Source organism: Choloepus didactylus, chromosome 1 (genome assembly GCF_015220235.1).
Source record: "Choloepus didactylus isolate mChoDid1 chromosome 1, mChoDid1.pri, whole genome shotgun sequence".
Lineage (NCBI taxonomy): Eukaryota > Metazoa > Chordata > Mammalia > Pilosa > Megalonychidae > Choloepus > Choloepus didactylus.
The window spans coordinates 148,965,796-148,983,238 of NC_051307.1; positions in this window are offsets into that span (position 1 = coordinate 148,965,796).

Below are 17,443 nucleotides of genomic sequence, written 5' to 3' on the forward strand. Positions count from 1 at the left end.
ACATGAAAAGATGCTCAACTTCATTAGCCAGTAGGGAAATGCAAATCAAAACCACAAGAAGATACCATTTCACTAGAATAACTACTATTTTAAAAATGGAAAATTACAAGTGTTGGAGATAATGTAGAGAAATAGAAACACTCATTCATTTTGGTGAGAATGTAAAATGGTGCAGGTGCTGTGGAAGACAGTTTGGCAGTTCCTAAAAAGTTACATATAGAATGACTGTATGACCCCATAAACTCAGTTCTATGTATATACCTCAAAGAATTGAAAGCAGGGACTCAAGCAGATACTTGCACACCAATTTTCATGGCAGCATAATTCACAATTGTGAAAAGATGGAAGCACCTTATCTGCCAATCCACCAGTGAATGGTTAAATAAAATGTAGCATATTAACACAATGGAATATTATTCAGCCATAAAAGGGAATGAAGTTCTGATACATTTGCAACCTGGATGAACCTTGAAGACATCATGTTGAGTAAAATGAGTCAGACACAAAAGGTCAGATATTGTATAATCTCACTAATATGAAATAATTAGAATAAGTTCATAGAGTCAGAATCTAGACTATAAGTTGCCAGGGGATGCATGGGGGTAGGGAATAGGGAGTTCAGGTTTAAAATGTACAGTTTCTAGTGGAATTGATGGAAAAGTTTTGGCAGTGGATGGTGGTGATGGTAGCACAACTTTGTTAATGTAACTAATAGCACTGAATTATATATTTTAATGTGGTTATTAGGGGAAATTTTAAGTTGTTTACATATTACTAGAATAATTTAAAAAATTCATGGAACTGCACAACACAGTTAAACCATGGACTATAGATAATAGTACAATTATGAAAATAAGTTTTTATTAATTGTAACAAATGTACCACACCAATGCAAGGTGTTAATAATGGGGTGGTGTTCCAGATTGCTAATGCTGTCATTATGCAAAATACCAGAAATGGATTGGCTTTTATAAAGATGATTTATTGGGTTACAAATTTACAGTTCTAAGGCCATGAAAGTGTCCAAACTAAGGCATCAACAAGAGGACACCTTCACTGAAGAATGGCTGATGGTGTCCAGAACACCTCTGTCAGCTGGGAAGACATGTGGCTGGAGTCTGCTGATCCGTTGCTACTGGGTTCTGGTTTCAAAATGGCTTTCTCCAAAACATCTCTGAGCTTATCTCTTAGCTTCTTTAGCTCCTCTGCACCTAAGTGCCTGGGGATCCTCTCTTAGCTTCAGTCTCTCATTCTTCATTCTTGCCCATTCTCCCAGGGTGTTTCTCTCCAAGCATCAGGGGGTCCTCTCCTGGCTTCTCTGGAGCAAACTCTGGGGTAGGATCTCCAAACATCTCCAAGCATCTCTAAACATCTCTGTCTCTTCCAACTCCAGGGCTCTCTTAAGTAGTCCAGTGAACTAATCAAGACTTATTCTGAATAGGTGGATCCACACCTCCATGGGAATAATTCAGTCAGAGGTCCCACTCTAATCAACAGACTAATAAGTCTACCCCACAAGATTGCATTTAAATATATTGATTTTCTGGGGGATATCATATATCCAAACTGGTACATTCCACCCCCTGAACCCCCAAAAGACATGTTCTTTCCAAAAGTAAAAATACACAAGTAAGTAAAAAATCTTAACATTTTCCTCTGGCTGTGGACCTGTGAAACTCAGAACAAGTTATCTGCTTTCAATATACAAAGAGCGACAATCATAGGATAAACATCCCCACTGCCATAGGGAAAAATTGAAAGGAAACAGGGTTCAAAGGTCCAAAATAGTTCCTAAAATCCACAGGGCATATTCCATTAGATTTCAGTCTGACAGTCATTTATTGAATGATATTTTATCCTTGCAGCTTGAGAGAGCAGGAGTCCAAACCTTCCCAGGGGCCTTTGCAGCAGTCCTTTTCTCTCTAAACATTGGGGAGAGTGTTCCAACTTATCCACACATTGGGGATATCAGCTTCTTCTTGGCCCTACCCTCCTCAACATCGGAGTGCCACCCGGACTCTGCCTTTCTGGGGCAAAGGTTCACCCCTCTCTGAATGGTGGGGTGGTGGCCAGGATCTCCAACCACCTGGGAATGTGCTCCACCCTCTCTGTGGCCTGGCAGCACTCCTCCTGAGCCAGGTGGAAGACCCACCCTCTGCCTCTGGGGCAAACTCCTCCTTTCCACATGCATGGGTTGCTCTGCTCTCCTTATCTGAAATTTCTTGACTCCAGACCTTGGCTTCCATGGTTCTGCCTTTGAAGTCATCCTTCTCACAATTTGTCCCTTCTCCATTCCCTCCAGTCAAGATTGGCAGTGGTTCTGTCTACACAGATCTCACAAAAAAATTGTTGGCTTGGCATGGAGCTTACAGAAGCCAAAACTGTCAGACAATAGGACTTCCCACAAATCCTTTCTGAACAACTCCATCTCCAATCCTGGCTTGTACTGAAATGGCTGGATGGTTCCAGTTTTCATTAAATCCTCATGCAGAACTATAGCCTCTGGGGTTTCACTTTCTGGAAGCCCAGAGTTTTCCAGACAATCAATTTCTGGTTTCTTTGTACTCAAGAGTTCAGTTCTCAGTTTATCTCTTTCTTCTCACATTTTACTATAAGCTGCAAGGGGAAGCTAGGTTGCATTTTCCACTTTTAGTTTGGAAATCTCTTCAACTAAGTATCCCAGCTTGTTGCTTTCAAATTCTGCCTTCCATCCAACACCAGGACTCAATTTTGCCAAATTCTCTGCCATTCTAAAACAAGGATTGCCTTTCTTACAGTTTGCAATGACACATTCAACATTTCTGTCTATGGCCTTCTAGGAAGTATCTTTAGAGTCCATATTTCTACCAATGGCCTCTTCAAAGCAATCTATGCCTCTTCTATCAAGTTCCTCATAGTTCTTCCAGAATCTTCCCTTATCCATTTAAAAAGCTGTTCCAACATGTTTGGTATTTGCAAACTTAGTGGCACCCCACTTCTCTGGTACCAAAATCTATTCCAGTTTGCTAATGCTGCTGTTATGCAAAGTACCAGAAATGGATTGGCTCTTATAAAGAGTATTTACTGGGTTACAAATTTACAGTTCTAAAGCCATAAAAGTGTCCAAACTAAGGCATCAACCAGAGGATACCTTCACTGAAGAATGGCTGATGGTGTCCAGAACACCTCTGTCACCTGGGAAGGCATGTGGCTGGGGTCTGCAGATCCTTTTCTCCTGGGTTCTAGTTTCAAAATGGCTTTCTCCAAAATATCTTTTGGCTTCTCTCTTAGCTTCTTCAGCTCCTGTGCATCTAAGCATCTGGGAGTCCTCTCTTAGCTTTCTCTCTCAGCTCCTGTGCATTCTTGCACATTCTCCCAGGGGGTTCCTCTCCAAGCATCTGGGTGGTCCTCTCCTAGCTTCTCTGGAGCAAACTCTGGGGTAGTATCTCCAAACTTCTCCAAGCATCTCTAAGCATCTCTGCTCCAGCTCCAGAGCTCTCTTAAGTAGTCCAGTGAACTAATCAAGACCCATCCTGGATGGGTGGGGTCCATACCTCCATGGAAATAATTCAATCATAGGCCCCACCCTAATCAGCAGACTGATCAGTCTGTCCCCACAAGATTGCTTTAAAGAATATGGATTTTCTGGAGGATATAATATATCCAAACTTGCTTAGGTGGTATATGGGAACCCTGTATTTTATGTGTGATTTTTCTGTAAACTCACAACTTCTCTAATAAAAATAAAATAAAATTAAAAACCTACCATTTATAGTATAAAAATATAAGTCTCAGAGTAGGCAAAGATGTTTTCATACTTGTATATGGCATAGAACTCTTATACATAAAATAAATCTCCCACAAATCAACAAGAGAAAGACAGGCAACAAAACAAAGGGCAAAAGATTTGCACAGACACTTTGCAAGAGTGGATATTACATGGCTAAAAACATGTAAATGGAGAAATAAAAGTTAAAACCACTGGGATTGCTAAAATGAAAAAGTCTGACCACACCTATTGTTAGCAAGAATGTGGACCAATCCTTGAATTTTACACATTTTGGTGGGAATATAAATTGATAGAACCATTTTAAGAACACTTTGGCAAGATTTACTAAATTTGAACATATAGATAATTTATGACTTAGCAATTTCACTTATAGTTTCATATGCTGTCTTAGTTTTCCCAGCTGCTATGACAAATACTACACTATGTTTTGACTTAAACAATGGGAACTTATTGGCACACAGTTTTGAGTCTAAGAGAAGTTCAAAATTGAGGAATCAGCAAGATGAAGCTTTATCCCCCAAATCTGTAACATTCTGGGATCCTTGGGGTTCCTTGGTGAGTATCCCTGCTCATGTCACATGCTCTCCTTTCTCTTCACGGTTCCATTGGCTTTTGGATCCCTGCAATTTTCTCTATGTCTGAATTTCTTTTGCTTAAATATGACTGCAGTAATTTGGACTAAGACCCAATCTTATTCAGTTAGGCCATACCTTACCTAAAAATAACATCTTCTAGCAATCTTATTTACAATGGGTTCACACCCAGAGGAATGTGGATTAAGATTAAGAATATGTCTAAACTGGTCTATGTAATTCAATCTACGACACATATGTATAGCACAAAAGTGCACTAAATTGTTCAGAACAGTGCTACTCATTATTAGTCAAAATCTGAAAAGAACAGTGGCATTTATTGGTAAGAATTGATAAATAACATTGGTGTTTTCAAATAAATGAATACTATACAACAATGAGGAAGAACAAACAACTGCTACATGTAATAACATGGGGTTTCTCACACGAATCTATTTCTTGTTCTGGGGACATTACATGAATGTGTTTGTTTTTGAAAAGTGTACAAACCAAGTGAAGAATATGTATTAAGAAAAAGGACCAATTAGGTTAAGTAAGATGATAATTGATATTTGATCACTGAAATGAACAATGTAGTGGTTATTTATGCCTTGATAAGAATAGTACTGGTGGAGTGGTGGAGGAGGAAGCCTGACTGAAATGTGTTATAAAAGGAATGGATATATTGTTTAAAAAGTTAAAATGCATAGAAATCTCACAAATACTGGGCAGAAGGCAGTTACAAAGAATATATGTTTTTTCATTTATATAGACTCTAAAAACAAACAAAATGAATCTATGGTATTTAGTATTAGTAAAACTAATACTTTGGGAGAGTTGTTTCTGGTAGGGAACCCAAGAAAGGTTGCTGAGTAATGATGTGTTCTGAGCACTATTTTCATGAGTATGTTCAGTTTGTGAAAAATCACCATGCTCTACACCTACAATATGTGCACCATTCTATTTTAAAAGCAAGAAAATATGTGCAAGAAAATTGGAGACAGAAATATGGGAAACCCTTTGGAGGAACTAGCTATGAATGGGAACAAAGAAACGAGGTGATAGCTAGTAGGGAAAATGGAGCCCAGAATTGCTTTTTGTTCTCCTCTCCTCCTCTCCCCTCCTTTGCCCTCCCCTCCTATTCCTTCACCACTTCTCCTCTCCCCTCCCCTCTCTTCTGCCCCCTTTTCCTCTCTTCTCATCCATTCCCTTCCCTTCCCTTTCCTGTTCTTTTCTTTCTTCTCTTTTATTTTCCTTTTTCTCCTCTCCTTGACTCTTCTCTTCCTTTTGGTGGGAAAAAACTTGTTTCTATGCTACTGGGAACAATACAGTTCAAAAGGGAGAACTTGATTACAAGGAGAGAAAGAGAAAAAAAATGGTTGCAGTGATGTCCCTGTGTAAGTGATACGGGATGGGGTTTTACACCAGATAGGTCAAGGGTAATAATCAGGAGGGCAGTTTGTGTGTTATAGAGATGTGTAGAAAAATTTCTGTAAGTTGCTTTGAATTTGTCATTGAAGTAGGGAGTGACATCAGCAGCACAGAATGAGGCTAGGTAGGAGGTGATGATGGTGTGAAAAGAGAAAAAACAAGCACTAGTAAGCTAAGACAGCTGTAGTGTGAATAAGAATATGGAAAGAACATACAATTGTAAGGCAGCATTGATGTCATACTTGAGCTTTGTGGTCATTAATTTAAAAGCAAAATTAATCAGCCTGCAGGGGTGCAGGTGTGGAGCAGGTGGTGAGTTAGACAAACTTTTTACTGGTTTTGCCATGAAAATACAAAGAAGTTAGTAAAGGCTAGAGAGGGATTGTATATAGACACCAGAATTTGTAATGTTTAAACCGTGGAAGTAAGAAAAAGAGGGCAGTGAAAAAGTATCAGAATCAATGGATTGGATGTACCATGGGACTGAAAAGTTTGTTGGAATCAGGGTACTGACTATATGATATACATTTTACACTCTACGTAAACACCATTGTTTTTTTACCAGTCAATGCTAGTTATCCTTGGTCATTGTCCTAGTTTGCTAATGCTGCAGAATGCAAAACACCAGAGATGGATAGGCTTTTATAAAACGGGGGTTTATTTCACCACACAGTTACAGTCTTAAGGCCACAAAGCATCCAAGGTAACACCTCAGCAATCGGGTACTTTCACCGGAGGATGGCCAATGGAGTCCAGAAAACCTCTGCTAGCTAGGAAGGCAGCTGGCATCTGCTCCAAAGCTCCAGCCTCAAAACGGCTTTCTCCCAGGACGTTCCTTTCTAGCAAGCTTGCTTCTCTTCAAAACATCACTCCCAGCTGCACTCTCTTTTCTCTCTCTTGAGTCAGCTCATTTACATAGCTCCACCAATCAAGGCCCACCCCGAATGGGTGGGGCCACGCCTCCATGGGAACATCTCATCAAAATTATCTCCCACAGCTGGGTGGGGCACACTCCAAGCAAATCTAACCAACACCAAAACTTCTGCCCCACACAAGACTACAAAGATAATGGCATTTGGGGGACACAATACACTCAAACCGGCACAGTCATTATTCCTTTTTTTGCACCTAAACTCTTTAATACCTTCTTCCTAAAAATAACCTTCAGGATTTTTTAATGATAGTCTATTGGGAAATTCTCAATTTTTATTTTTATTTTTATTTTTATTCTGTTCTTAGTCTTGAAAGATATCCTTGCTGGAAATCTAGGTTGATTTATTTTTTCTCAGCTCTTTTTCTGTTTTCTAGCTTTCAGAGTTGCTATTGATAAATCAGACTTCATTCTAATTGCTATTCTTTTGTAGGTGATTTCCCTGGCTTTTTAAAAAATAATCTTCTCTTTTTCTTTGGTATTCTATAAATTTGCTATCATGTATCTAAGTGTGGATTCATCTTTATTTATACTATACTGGATTTGTTGGTTGGACTGAATCTGAAGATTGCTGTTTTTCAAATGTATCTATCCTCTAGTGATAAATTTCCTTCTAAGCAAGGTGGGCTGCTTTAAAAAGAAGGGGTTGGGGGGAGTTCCCTGAGTAATGTGAAGCAGCCTAGCTATATTCATGGACTCAAAAGCATTTCAACTTATCAACTCACATCTATTGTCAAATACACCAAAAAGATCACTATATGCAGCTTGCTTGTGTGCATTAAAAATTCCATGAAAAATTGTGAATCATGAATCATGGAATGGGAAAAATGTTTACACCCACTCATCTTTCTGAGCCCCTTTCTTGCCTCAGTTGTGATCTCTTGCCTTCAGCTTCAGGATCGTCCAATTTGGTCCACCTCCTTGCAATATTCTCTATGTTGATTAAATCCAGAAAGAATTGACTATTTGATTAGAGTAAATGAGTTTCAGCTAATATCTTCCATGTACTAGCATTTACACTGTGAGCCTGTCTCTCAGCAGTGGAATAAAAATTTTGCTACTGGTTAAAAGAATTTCAGTCCCTGGCAAACAGGGGAGGAGAATTGAGCTCTGGATGGAAGTAGAGAAAAGCACTGTTTTGACATCTAATGAGCTTCCTCCTTTTTGGAAACACAGTATATCACTAACCATACCCATATATACCTGTGAAGTGAAGTGAGTCCTACTTAGACTTTATAGAGTGGATTGGTTATAGTGAAGGGTAATAGGCCCATGATCTGCCCTATTTCTGATCACCACTAGCTTTCCATAAGGGATTTCCATAAGGGGATTTTCTAGCTATTCTTCCTGAATCCATGTTATCAAAGAGTTGTTAAATGTAGAGGATGATGTTTCTTGGTTTCTGTTAATTCGTAGAACCCATGCTGCCCTGGGGCATGTTGATCTAGCACTATTCCTTTCTCTGGAGACAACTTGCACCCTCATTACTTCCCTCTTGCATGCCTTATCCTAAGGGCCTTTTTTCTGCATCTAATGCTTATAAGAAATGTATATTTTTTTGACACATACTTTTAGAAAGTAATTGAGTATAACACACTTTAAATTGTATGAGCTGGGCTGAGATGAAAATAGAAATGAATAAAATATGACCACTGCCATGTCTAAGCTACTCATATAAATTCTGGTTTAGTATTACCAAGGAAGTGGCTGCAAAGAATAGTAGAGTTCTTAAAAACATTGATTTTGGAATCAGAAAGACCTATATTTGAACCCTGATTTTGTCATTTGCTGCCTTTAGTTTCCTCATCTATAAAATAATGAGAATCATCTGAAGAAACTTACCATGAAGATAATGAAGTTTAAGCTTCAGGGCCCTTGCTGCAGTGACTCCTTCTGAGGCTCACGGGAAGGACCTCACAATATGGTCACTGACACTATGTTTCTATAAACATTTATAAAGTAAGATATCGTAATACTATTTTTCTTAAAGGATACTCTTCCAAAAACTTTATAAGCTTCATGTCCTCCCACAAAATCTGATCCTTCCATGATGATAATAATAAATGTGTATGGCTTTGAGGAGAATTAAATGGGATAAAGTTTTTTCTGTTCTTCCTTCTTCTCCCTTTAACTTCTTGTCATCCATATTTTAGCTTAGTATCCTTCCTTCAGAGGAGAACTCCAGACCCCTCCTTCACCTCTGGTCAGGAGCACACTAAGCATACTGTATTTCGACCTATCAGAATTTATCAAAATTGTAATTAAATAATAATTTTTATAATCAGTTTCTTTTGTGTATGTCTTCTCTTCTTGAATGTAAACTCTATAAAGGAGAGGTCTGAATCTATCATTTTCATCACCGTGCCCCTTTGACTATAATTAGATAAATAAATCAATGAATTAATTCATTATTAATGAATTATTTATCAAAAAATTAATATATGGCACTCAGTGAGTGCAAATAAATGAAAACTGCTATTATTGTTAATGTATATGAATGTATAATTCACTAAAATACAAGTGTTCCAGTATGATAAAGCTGCCATTATGCAAAATACCAGAAATGGATTGGCTTTTATAAAGGGGATTTACTAGGTTATAAATTTACAGTTCTAAAGCCATAAAAGTGCCCAAACTAAGGCATCAACAAGAGGATACCATCACTGAAGAAAAGCTAATGGTGTCTGGAACATCTCTGTCAGCTGGGAAGGCATGTGGGCTGGCATCTGCTGGTCCTTTGCTCCTGGGTTGTGTTTCAAAATGGCTTTCTCCAAAATGTCTCTGGGCTTCAGTGTCTCAACTTCTCTCAGTTCTCTGCCTGGTTCTCCTGAGGCATTTTTCTCTAAGCATCTGGGAATCCTCTCTTAGCTTCTCTGGGGCAAACTCTGGGCTTCGTCTCTTAGCTTAGCATCTCCAAATGCCCTTCTGACTGCATCATCCAGTATCTCCAATCACCTGAGTCTGTGGTGGCCCTTGGCTTCTCCCAGGTGCAAACTCTGGATTACATATCTTAGCTTCTCTCCAAAATGTCTCTCTCAGCTTCTCTGAGCTCCTTCTCTCTGTGAGCTCTCTTTAATGACTCCACTGGATAGGTGGGTTCACACCTCCATGAAAATGATCTAATCAAAAGGTTTCACCTACAGTTGGGTGGGTCACATCTCCATGGAAACAACCTAATCAAAGGATTCCACACTAATCAGAAGACCAATATGTCTGCCCCCACAAGATTGCATTAAAGAACTATGGCTTTTGTGGGGGACATAATAGTTTCAAACCAGCACAAATAAAGCTATAAATAATAAATAATATTAAAATAACAACTAAAGTGTGATTTTTAATTGATTCAGATATTTTATCTTGTATTTGACAAAATCCTAGAGGCCTCATATGAAAGTCTCTGTATGGGTATGAAAAACTTAAATTTACATTATCACCAGATACTTCACTTGTGGATTTCAAATTAATGGATATAGAATTTTTTATTACTACTGATAGACTATTACCACATGATTTATCTTTGCAAAAAAGGCCCCAAGTCAGTAAATAGGCTATCAACTTAATTGTCAGTGCATAGCTATTGAGAACAGCAGTGAAAATGTCCTCTGTGGACTCAAGCTTATGATTCAGTTAGAACAGAATTCAAGTTCTTGCTCAGTTACCTACTGGTTGTTTGATTTGGGCAAGTTGCATATATTTACAACTTTGTTTTCTCCTTAAATGGTGATAGTTCTTAACTCATTTTGTTTTGGTGAACACTTAATTCAATTAATAAAACTTTACCACAATACTTAGTACAAAGTGTTCATTAATTTTTACCTATTTTTATTTTTTAAAAACTGTTTATAAGTCAATGTTAACTAAAAGTTCTAAAGTCTAAGCATTTGTCAGTAAAAATTAGATAGTGCATTTTTTTTATTGAAAAGGAAAAAAATCCATTTACTAGTTTGAACTAATTGTTTTAAGCTCATATTGGTTTGTTTACACAAAGATGTGTTTTGTATGATTCTGCTATTATACAAAAAGATGTCATTTATAACAAAACGCAACTTTGTTAGTCACTACTCAAATTTGGAAAAAGCCAAATTAAAAAAAATTATAACATGATCCAGGAACATGTGAATTAGTAATTATCAGGAACAGATTGTGATTCCTTTAATATGCTTTTAAAATATGAGCAGCATTACATCTGAGCTTTATATATTCAAAATCAAAGATGAACAAGTTTTTCAACCATGATTTGAAAACACTGTAGTACAAATACTGGGATAAGAAAATGCTGCTGAATATATTCTAATAATCTTAAGGACAATGTGGAATGCCGTATCCTGAGAAAGTGGAGTACTTCTCATGAGAATGTTTGAAATGTCACTCCGGTTCAGTTTAGATCAGAGTGCAGGTGGCTCTACAAAGCGTTTGCTGGAGGCTTTGTGTTTATACAGTTGTTGCTTGGAGGATGGTATTGATTGGTTAGGCAACTAATAAAACAAGCAGCCCTGCTTTCATCTATGTGCATTTTGGGCCTTCTAAAAGATGGAAAAGTGGTTTTAATTAGGACATGTTCCCTTCACTTATTTTACTTTTTAATTCTTTTCTCTTACTTGACCATTCCAACCCACATCCTTCTCTTATTTCAGAATCTCTTTCCCTGGTCATGATTCTAAACCCACAGATGCTTTAGAAGGCAAACAATCCTGAGGAACACATTCCTCCTAAAACCAAGACAGACAGAAACCCTTAATGCCAGGAAAAACAACATGCTTTTACTTTCCCTATTCCATCTATATCTGTTCAGAGTTCCATTCCATCAATATTTGTTCAGAGTTCCTTTTTTTTTTTTTTGTATTTTAAAACTATAACAATCAGTTTATCACTTAAAATAAACTAAAATGTATAGTGGAATTTATAAAAAATACTCTTAACATGAGATGTTCTATCATTTACATGACAGATCTTGAATATCTGAAAACACATTGCACATAAAATCACTTTTAATAAACAGGTGACAGAAAGAATTCAATAAAATTATATTAAATTTCTATTTTTGGAATTTTTCCTTCAATTCTTTATAGGTTCTCTTCTTGATTTACATTTCTGTATTTTTCCTCACACTTTCCTGATATTGCTTTCTTTTTACATTAATACCTTCTTTCACATTAATATTGCTTTCTATCTCCATTTTCTATTCCCTTTAAAATTGTCCAAAAAATGTCTGATATTATTTATAATTGATGTCCAAAGTAATTAAACCAGTGCTCAAAAATATAATTCAAATACTATAGATAGAACTTCTAGTCAGATAAGCTATGGGGGAAAAGCAACTTGTTTTTCCAAGGAAAGTTTAAAAATAGAAAAAGATAGCAAGTAGTTAAAGTTGACCACATAAGTTAGCATATAAGCTGGAATTAAAGTTTTGTGAAAGTAACATAAAATGTGAAGTGCTAATGTGAATCAAATAATGGTAATCAGATAGCTAAGAAATGAATTATCAGCTAATTACTGTATCTTTCGGTTCAAATAAGACACTTCTTGCATTTATAATTCATTTAAAGAGTTTCAAGAATCTAAAAAGAAAAAAAAATCACTTACATAGACCTTAAACTAGATTTTAAAAATATGAAAGCTGAATATTGAAAACATTTTTCTACAATGTGATTTAACTAATTTGAGTGAACAGTCCTACTTTTATATTTTATATAAGTACCTTTTGATAAATTAGCTGGCCATTTGTATTTCTTCTGGTGAATATTTTACGCTCAATCAAATACTTGTCTTTTTCTTTTTGATCTGTATAGTTGTCTACATACTTTTTCATTTATATGCTTAATATTTGCCATGCACTGTCTTAAGTTTATATATATTAACTCATTTAATCTTTGCAACAACCCTACAAGGTAATTGTTTTTATTATCCTCATTTTACAGATAAAAAAATATATGGCAGTGATAGGTGAAGTAATGGGAAAGGGCTGACCCAGTCAGCAAATTCTATTATTTCTGTTGTAAATATTTTTCTCCCTATTTGTTGCTTTTATTTAACTTTGTTTATAGTATCTTTTGTCTCATAGAAAATTTAAACATACTCTTATAAAATTCCTGAAACTCTTTTTATGTCTTCTGTTTTTGATGTCTGGTTTCAAAAGGTTTATCTATCTCAAGGCCTTTATGCACATTTACTCTTATATTTTTAAACTTAGCTTTATAATTTTGCTCTTTGCATTGTGGAATTTTTTTTTTTTTTTTTTTTTTTTTTTTACTAATCTGGTTATGGTTTCCCTAGAAAAGGTTTCCTCATGTGCATTCCTATGGCTCAGGGAGTTTCTGCTGCATCTTCTTCACACGTTTCAGCTATTTTTGTCTCTTTTCAGTGCACTTTACTAAGGTGTACAGATCATATCTATTCAAGTGGTTCTTTGGACTCCACACTATCCACCCATTCCCAAATCTATTTTATTCCAAAAAGGAGTTCTGATGAACAGTCTTCTAAAAGAAATCACAGATGATCAAACTCCTGGAGAAGGAAGGTCATATAAAATACGTCGTGTTTCTCACCGTGTGGTGAACCAGGAACATCAGCATCACCTGGGAACTGGTTAGAAATGCAAATTCTCAGGCTCTACCCAGAAATTGTAGAAAGTCAGTGGAAAGAAGGTAAGTACAATATCAACTCTAGTAGTATATAGAAACATGTAACTTCTAAATTATATTAGTAGGAAGAGATTTAACTGTCCCTTAATGGATATGTTATGAGATTTGGAGGAAAAAAGCAAGAGAAAAAGAAAAACATGCATGTATTAATATAATATTAGCCTCATTAACAAAGAAATCTAAAATGGCCCAATGACTCAAACACAATAGAAATATATTTCTAGATCATGTAATCAGCTACTACTGAAGTTCCTGGTCCATGGGCAGATTTTCCCCATGTATTTTGTGGATCCAGTATCTCTGAAACCCTTGTGATATGCATGCTGTAGGTAAAAGGGGAAAAGAGCATGGCATGGAGTGAGCACATCCATTTCTTAAAATCCATAACATATCACCAGACTTCTCATATTCCCTCAGCCAGAACTCAGTCATCTGGTCACACCTAATTGCAGGGAGGGTGGAGAATATGGGTCAGCTATGTGCTTCCTTAAACTTATCCACTACGTTCTCTTATCTGGTGCCAAATGTAGTGTCTCACAGATGACAGGTAAATGATAAATTAAGATATGACAGTTTGGATTATTTGTTCCTCATTTGTGGAGGCAAGTCAGGATATCATGCTTAAAATTCTGTGTCCAGTAAAATCAGAAGAAAGGCTCTCTATTACCTCACAGAACCGTTGTGCTGATTAAATAAGAATGCATGTAATTTTAGCTTAGCATAATGTTTGCATAGTTAGGTATCAACCAATTTTATGCATGTATATCTCAAAAAGAAAAGAAAAGAATTAGAGGTGTGGAAAGGAGGTGTAAATAAAGCAAACAGTGCCTGAGTTCAAAAATTTAAAGCAAAAATTTTTTGATTTATCTGAATTTTAAAAATAATCACTTTATTTTAATTATGAAACCTTTCAAGTTTTTCTTTCTTAATGTACTCTGTCATTAAAGCTTATTTGCATTTTAATTTGAGAAAACTCAATTTCAACTTAGTACTAATCGTTCTAATTTCTCTAGTTTAGAAGTCATATGTGGCTTCAGAGACCATGAATTCATGACTAAAAGGGTTGTAATCCTAAAGAGCACTTATGCCTTTATTTCCAAATGAGAAAGAGCTCATGATGCATCAGGACAAATATCAGCACTGGATCCAAATCACTTTCATGAAAAGGCTGTTTTAAAATGCTGTTATGCCTTATTCAATCCAGTTATCTTTAATAAAGTGCTTTTCTTCCAAAGCAGTATCTTCAGATAAAGGGAACTTTCTTCAATTAAAGTATGAAATTTAATTTTAACTCTCTATTCATTAAAAGAGAAGAAACAGAACATTCAGTCATTGTACTGAGAATATGCCCCTTGACCTGTGCTAGTCATTGAACAGTGCAGTAGCACACTGTACATGGAACCCTCTTATAACAGAGATGCTTACACTCACAACCAGATAACCTTCCTTCTGACTCCAATGCCTTGACTTTTGTACCAGAGATTCTATTAACATTCAAAATTAAATTATTAAAATATTCTGCACACTAGACCTGGTATCACAGGATTAAGAAAGCCTTCTTGACCAAAAGTGGGAAAAGAAATGAAACAAAATAAAGTTTCAGTGGTTGATAGATTGCAAATGGAGTCCAGAGGTCATTCTGGAGGTTATTCTTATGTATTATATAAATGTCCCTTTTTAGTTTTTAGTGTATTGGAATAGCTAGAAGGAAAGATCTGAAACTGTTGAACTGTAATTCAGTAGCCTTGACTCTCGAAGACAATTGTATAACTATATAGCTTGCATGGTGTGACTGTGTGATTGTGAAAACCTTGTGGGTCACACTCCTTTTATCCAGTATATGGACAGATGAGTAGAAAAATGGTGACAAAAAGTAAATGAATAATAGGGAGGGTTGGGGGGATGGGATGTTTTGGGTGTTCTTTTTTACTTTTATTTTTATTCTTATTTTTTTTTTTTTGGAGTAATGAAAATGTTCAAAAATTGATTGTCTTTATGAATGCACAAATATGATGGTACTGTGAACAGTTGATTGTACACTTTGAATGATTGAATGGTTTGTGAGTATATCTCCATAAAATTGAATTAAAAAAAAATTCCCCACAAAGCCCACAGAAGAGTGAACATTGGCATTGTAACTCAATGGGAAAGTTAAAGAATGTATTAAAGTATGCTCTATACTAGGTAAAAATTCTAAATTAATAAAATAGATGAGAGGAAATTGGGAACATACTTTAGAATCTTATTAGGAGAAATTTTTGTTTAGAGAATCTTGATGTTTTGTTTGTTTTTTCTATTCATCTTGAAATTCTGCCTGGAACTTCAAAACAAAAATTCTCAAGTGAAAATAGGAAATTCTATTATTTGAACTAAAATAGCTAGTGCAGAACATATGACTTCTTGTGCTATTTTGATAACTTAGTACATTTCCACGTAGAACTCAATCACTGAAACATCCAGGAAATGAGAAGAACATCGCATGGTACAAAGTAAACTATGATATGAAGATTTACAGAACAAAGGACTGGGGAAGATCAGCCAGAGAGAAGGCTCAAAGACCTGTGCATATGCATGAGAATAGGTAACATGGCTTCATCTCCTGTTCTCACTTGCTTCGTTGGGCTCGCAGACTGTGTGCAGTATCAGCGAGAATATATGTAAAGCTATGCTAACCCAGTGACCTTAAAGGTGGACTAATCAACCAAACTTCTGAGCAGTTACTCACAGAGCAAAACCATGAAGCCACTCCAGTTTTCATTTAGAAGTCTCTGATATCCCCATTCAGGACTTTTCAATCCTCTGCTAATGTTTGTGCTCCACACCTCTAAGTGGACTCTTCCAGAGCTTTAGTCCAGCAGTTTGCAAAACTATAATAATAACTGTAAAAACAACTCTCAGGATTTTTCAATAAATGATAGCTTCCTACACCTCTTTGCAGACTCTTAAACTCTGGGCTTTTTTTGTTGTTGTTGATTTGTTTCTTTGTTTTTAAGTTTAAGACCCTATGAAATGAATTCTAATTATAAAATTTCAGATTTCATGACAGGTGCTTAGACACAAATTTAGGGACAGCACAGGTCTCTACAAATCAGTCCATGTAAATTGTTACCTGTTTATAAGCAAAGATTTCCTCTTAAGCCAGTGCCTCATGAATTACCTCTGGTAAAGGACAAGTCTTTTCTCCCCACTCCCTACCAGAGGAATTATTTTTTTAAATACAAAATCATGCACTTACGTGCCATGGTACTCTCAATTTTTGTACTTGTCTCCTCATGGAAGAGAAACAAACAATTCAAGACAGGGCACTCCCTGGTCCCTGAGCTATGTCGGATAAGCATCACTTTAAATCCTTGCAACTGCATTAGCTTTGAAGACACTTTGTGAGGGAATTGGTAGTGTCTGAACCTTTAACTATTCTTAATTGTATTAATTGTCAGCAGAAAGTAAACGTAGTGTCCATGCTATTTTAAGTAAAAGAGTCTGTAATTCTATAAAAAATAAAGTGGGCTACATGAGCAGACTGGGCAGAAACTCATTTTCAAAAGTCTTAGATGTCAGTTCTAATCAGAAGTGACCCTCTCATTGCTGTTTCCAGGCAGCTGACTCAATAGCTGCCAATCCTGGAAATTTTCTTGACCAGATACAGCTATAGCTTCCAGAGTTGGAAAAAATCAATAGCCATTTTCTAAAGGAATTAAAAAGGCTTTTTGAATTTATTTTTTTAGAGAAGTTGTAGGTTTGCAGAAAGATCATGCAGAAAATACAGAGCTCCTATATACGCACCCTCAGTTTTGATATTTTGCATTGTGTGGTGCCTTAAAAAAGTTTTTAACTGATAAAACAGCTAATATTCTGTAAGGGCATCACACTATGCACCTGTTTCCCTTTACACATTTTTCTCTCATCCTTCTCACAACTTTGTTAATACAATTCTCATTTTTCAGGTGTAAAAACAGTTATAAAAATGTATATAATGTGCCAAGTCATTAAATTGTGGAGCTTAAATTTGAACCTGTTGTTTCAATGATAGTAAGCAGTTCAGATAATTGCAAATAAATTAAGTTAGTGATAAAGATTCTTTTTCTCTCAAACGTAT